Genomic DNA, 5,661 nt, shown 5'->3' with positions numbered 1-5,661 from the left:
CATCTATAATTTATACCCATTTATACCATTTTTATATTGAGATATTTATTTTCAGTCATAATTTTTTTTAACCTATCCTCATAGAAGGAATGAGATTTTTTTTTCCCCTAAGTAATAATAATAAATAAAAATTTTGTCATACTTTACATATGTAAATATATTTACACACACACACACATACATACATATATGCTTGGTGGAAATATGAATAAAACTTTGCATCTGAATTTAGAAAGTTGTGGGTTTGAATATGGCCTCTGACAGTATCAGGGTTATATTGGGGTAATCACTTCATCTTTCTCAACTTCTTCAACTGTAGCATAATAGCACCTACCTCCTAGAGTACTGGTGAGAATCAAATGAGAAAATAATTGTAAAGCTCTGGACACAGTAGTCACTTAATGAGTGCGTGTTTCTTCAGAAATATAAATCAATGTTTTCAGTTATCTGTAAAAGCAATCATTGTCTCTTCTATTTTGACAAACATTTCCTAATGTTTGTTTAAACAGTTCTCTTACCTGCTTAACTTCATTATAATGTCTTTTACTAATGTGTATTACTAGTTTCAATCTTTTAAAAACATATTCTTTCATATTACTATGCTTGAGAAATATTTCTGGTTTTCAGATATCAATATTGGAATAGAATAAGTTTTGTTTCTCAAATCCTTTGATTTCTATTTGTCACTCATTGTCTTTATTTTCCTCCCATTATTTTTGGATCGCATTGATTAAAATATTAACTTTTTTTTAAGAGAAATTTTTAGTTCAATACAAGTAGACAAATTTATAAAATAATAAATTGATGAATGAATGAAAAAGTGTTTATTAAGTGGTTACCGCATATGTCTATATCTAGACATATATGGATTTATGTATACAAAGTCTATTAAATACTAGGGATGCAAATATAAAAGCAAAATATTTCTTTTTCCTACCAAGTTCACATACAAATAAGAAACTGTTCTATGTGTAAGTCAGATGTGTAGTGGCAGTGGTCCCTAAATCATTAGCAACATATCACATGTTCTTTTTTTTTTTAAGGTTTTTATAGACAGAGCATATGCATAGGTAATTTTTCCAACATTAACCCTTGCATAACCTTTTGTTGCAAATTTTCCCCTTCTTCCCCACCCACTCCCTATCTGGCAGGTAGACCAATACATGTTAAATATGTTGAAATACATATTAGATCCAATATGTGTATGCCCATTTATACAGTTATCTGATTGCACAAGAACAATCAGATCAAGAAGGAAGAAAAAGAATAACTGAGAAAAAATGCAACAAAAAACGACACAGAGAGTGAGAATGCTACGTTGTATTCCACCATCTGTGCCCATGGTTCTCTCTGTGGGTGTAGATGGCTCTCTTCATCACTGCACAAGTGGAACTGGTTTGAATCACCTCAGTGTTGAAGAAAGCCACATCCATAAGAATTGATCATCATATAATCTTGTTGTTGCCATGTATAATCTCTTGGTTCTACTCATTTCACTTTGCATCAGTTCATGTAGGTCTCTACAAGCCTCTCTGAAATCATCCTGCTGGTCATTTCTTACAGAACAATAGTATTCCATAGCATTCATATACTATAATTTATTCAGTCATTCTCCAATTAATGGGAATCCTCTCAGTTTCCAGTTTCTTGCCGCTACAAAAAGGGCTGCCACACATTTTTGCACATGTTAAAAAGGTTCTCACAAGAGAGCTAGAAGAAAAATGGGAAAAGGAGAGGGAGGCTTGGCAAGAGAATCTGGAGAAGTCATCCCACTCATTTAAAGACAGAGTGGAAAAAGAAATCAAATCCTTGAAAAATAAGATTAGTGAACTGGAAACAGAAAATAGCTTAGAGAGCTAAAAACAAAATTGGCAAAATGGAAAAAAATTCCATAGAACAAAAGAACTCAATTGGACGACAAAAGAACTCAATTGGACAATTAGAAAAAGATACTAAAAAAGTGAGTGAAGAAAAGACTTCATTGAAAATCAGAATCGAACAAATGGAATTGAATGACTCAAGGAGACAAGAAGAATCGGTCAAGCAAATCCAAAAAAATCAAACAATGGAAAAGAATGTGAAATACCATCTTGGGAAAATAACAGACCTGGAAAATAGATCCAGAAGAGACAATCTGAGAATTATTGGACTACCAGAAAAGTATGATGAAAAAAAGAGCCTGGACACTATTTTTCCAGGAAATTATCTAAGAGAACTGCCCAGAAGTCATAGAAACAGAGGGTAAAATAGACATTGAAAGAATTCATTGATCACCTACTGAAAGGGATCCTAAAATCAAAACACCAAGAAATATAGTGGCCAAATGCCAGAACCCTCAGATGAAGGAAAAAATACTGCAAGCAGCTAAAAGATCTCTTTGGGATATAATCCCAGTAGAAACATTGCTGGATCAAAGGATATACACAGTTTGATAACTTTTTGATCATAGTTCCAAACTGCTCTCCAGAAGGGGAGGATCCATTCACAGATCCACCAACACTGTATCAGTGTCCCAGTTTTCTCATATTCCCTCCAACATTCATCATTATCTTTTCCTATCATCTTAGCCAATCTGACTAAGTGATATCTGAGTGATATTTCAGAGTTGTCTTAATTTGCATTTCTCTGATCAATAGTGATTTGGATCACCTTTCATGTGGCTACAAATAGTTTTCAATTTCTTCATCTGAAAATTATCTATTTCTATTCTTTGACCATTTATCAATTGGAGAATGGCTTGATTTCTTATAAATTAGAGTCAATTCTCTATATATTTTAGAAATGAGGCCTCTTTCAGATCCTTTGAATGTAAAGATGTTTTCCCAGTTTATTGTTTCTCTTCTAATCTTGTCTGCATTAGTTTTGTTTGTACAATAAGTTTGTAACTTAATATAATCAAAATTATCTAGTTCTAATTTGGTCATAAATTCCTTCCTCCTTAACAAATCTGAGAGGTAAACTATCCTATGTTCTTCTGATTTGTTTATAGTATCATTCTTTATGTCTTGATCCTGAACCCATTTTGACCTTATCTTGGTATACAGTGGCCTATGCCTACTTTCTGACATATTAGTTTCCAAAAATATTAACTTTCAAAAAAAGCTTAGTCTTCAAAGTCTAGAAACTAGGAGTGGACTGAACTTTATAAGGAATAGCAAGGAAGCAATAAATCTTTATTCATATGAATTAGCTCAGTTAAATGGCATGCAGAGCAAACTGGCCCCATTTCTTCTTTTGCTGATTAGGCCAGTAACTAAGTTATATAAAAACTGGGTGGAAATTCTGTTTCTTCTTTATTCAGTAATTAGTCCATTATTTAATGAATGTCAGTTCTGTGAATTATACTATGACAAGTTTGGATTAGGTTACCAAAAAATATGGGAAAGGCATGAACACTTGTCTTTGAAGAACTCTTTCCAATCTCACTGAGAAGCCAAAGCAAAATAGGGAAAGTTCATTTATAATACAGGTTATCGTAAAAACAAAAACCAAATAGTGCTTAAATAAGCATTGAAGAGAGTGAAGGAGACAAAGAAAGAGAGAAAGGGAAAAGGGAGCAAGAGGAGGAAAAGGAGGTGGGAGAGAGGAGGGAGACAGAAATAGACAGAGAAAGATCACTATGATTGGAGGTAAGATCAGATGGTCTATTCCTCTTCTTCCCAACATGAAAAAATAGCCATTGCAAAATTTCTGAATTAGCACTTATATTGAAAGAGCAATTGCCAAATATCTAAATTTAATTACATATTTTAGATAATAGCATAAATATAATTTGTCAAAAACCAAAATCAAAAAGTTACTTTTCCAAAGTCTACTTTTCTTTTTTTCAATTGAAGCTTTTTGTTTTTCAAAACATATGCATGAATAATTTTGCAACATTAGCCCTTGCAAAACCTTGTGTTCCAGTTTCTCCCTCTCTTCTCCCACCCTCCTCCCCTAGATGGCAAGTAGTCTAATATATGTTAAATATGGTAGAAATATAAACTAAAATTTTTGCATATATATTTGCATATATATTTATACAATTATCTTGCTGTATAAAAAATCAAATAAAACCAGAAAAAAGATGATAAAGAAAATAAAATGGAAACAAACAACAACAAAAAGAGTGAGAATGCTATGTTGTGAACCACTCTCAGTTCCTGCAGTCCTCTCTCTAGTTATAGATGATTCTTTTGATCACAAGACCATTGGAACTGGTCTGAATCATCTCATTGTTGAAAAGTTGATCAGCATGTAATATTGTTGTTTCCATGTACAATGATCTCTTGGTTCTGTTCATTTCACTTAGCATCAGTTCATGTAAGTCTCTCCACATCTCTTTGAAATCATCCTTCTGGTCATTTGTTTACAGATCAATAATATTCTATAACATTCATATACCATAATTTATTCAGCCACTCTCCAACTGATGGGCCTCCATTCAGTTTCCAGTTTCTTGCCACTACAAAAAGGGCTGCCACAAACATTTTTGCACATGTGGGTCCCTTTCCCTCCTTTAAGATCTCTTTGGCATGCAAGCCCAGTAGGAACATTGCTGTAGCAAAGGGTATGCACAGTATGATAATACTTTGGTCATAGTTCCAAATTACTCTCTAGAATGGTTGGATCCATTCACAATTCCACCAAAATTGTATTAGTGTGTGAGTTTTCCCACATCCCCTCCTACCTTCATTATCGTTCCTTGTCATCTTAGACAATATGAGAGGTGTGAAGTGGTATCTCTGAGTTGTCTCAGTTGCATTTCTCTGATCAATAATGATTTAGAGCACCTTTTCATATAATTAGAGATGGTTTCAATTTCTTCATCTCAAAATTGTCTGTTCATATCCTTTGATCACTTATCAATTGGAGAATGGCTTAAGTTCTTATAAATTGGAATCAGTTATCTATGTATTTTAGAAATGAGGTCTTTATCAGGACCCTTGAATGTAAAGAATTTTTCCCAGTTTATTGCTTCCCTTCTAATCTTGTCTCCAAGATTAATGATACACAGTTCTTCTTTGGTCACAGATTTCTTCCTCCTTCACAGATCTGAAAGGGTATACTGTCCTATGTTCTTCTAATTTGCTTATGATATCATTCTTTACATCTAAATCATGAACCCATTTTCATTCTTATCTTAGTATATGGTGTTATATGTGGGTCAATGCCTAATTTCTACCATACGAGTTTCCAATTTTCCCAGTTGTTTTCACTATAAGAATAGTGAATTCTTATCCTCAAAGCTGGGATCTTTAAATTTGTCAAACAATAGATTACTATAGTCATTGACAATTTTGTCATGGAAATCTAACCTATTCCACTGATTGACTACTCTCTAGGCCAGTAGCAAATGACTGCTGCTCTATAATATAATTTTAGATCTGGTACTGCTAGGCCACCTTCATTTGCATTTTCATTAATTCCTTCACATTCTTGACTGTTAAGGACCAGGTCTAAGTGAAGGGGCAGGTCAATTCTCCAAGAGCCTCCACAGCTCTGAAACTTAACATTTGAAAGAGTTGCAAAGCAGCCTTTACTAATACAGATGTTCTTGTGGACTGGGAATGAAATAAATTAGAGTCAAGAGGGAAGAGTAGAGAAGTCAGAGGACAGCAACTGCCTCTGTCTCATCATCCTCCTCTCATATGAAGACATCCATTCTACAGGTCTGAGTTA

This window comes from Antechinus flavipes, chromosome 5 (assembly GCF_016432865.1).
Source record: "Antechinus flavipes isolate AdamAnt ecotype Samford, QLD, Australia chromosome 5, AdamAnt_v2, whole genome shotgun sequence".
NCBI lineage: Eukaryota > Metazoa > Chordata > Mammalia > Dasyuromorphia > Dasyuridae > Antechinus > Antechinus flavipes.
Note: the sequence above shows the minus strand (reverse complement) of the source record.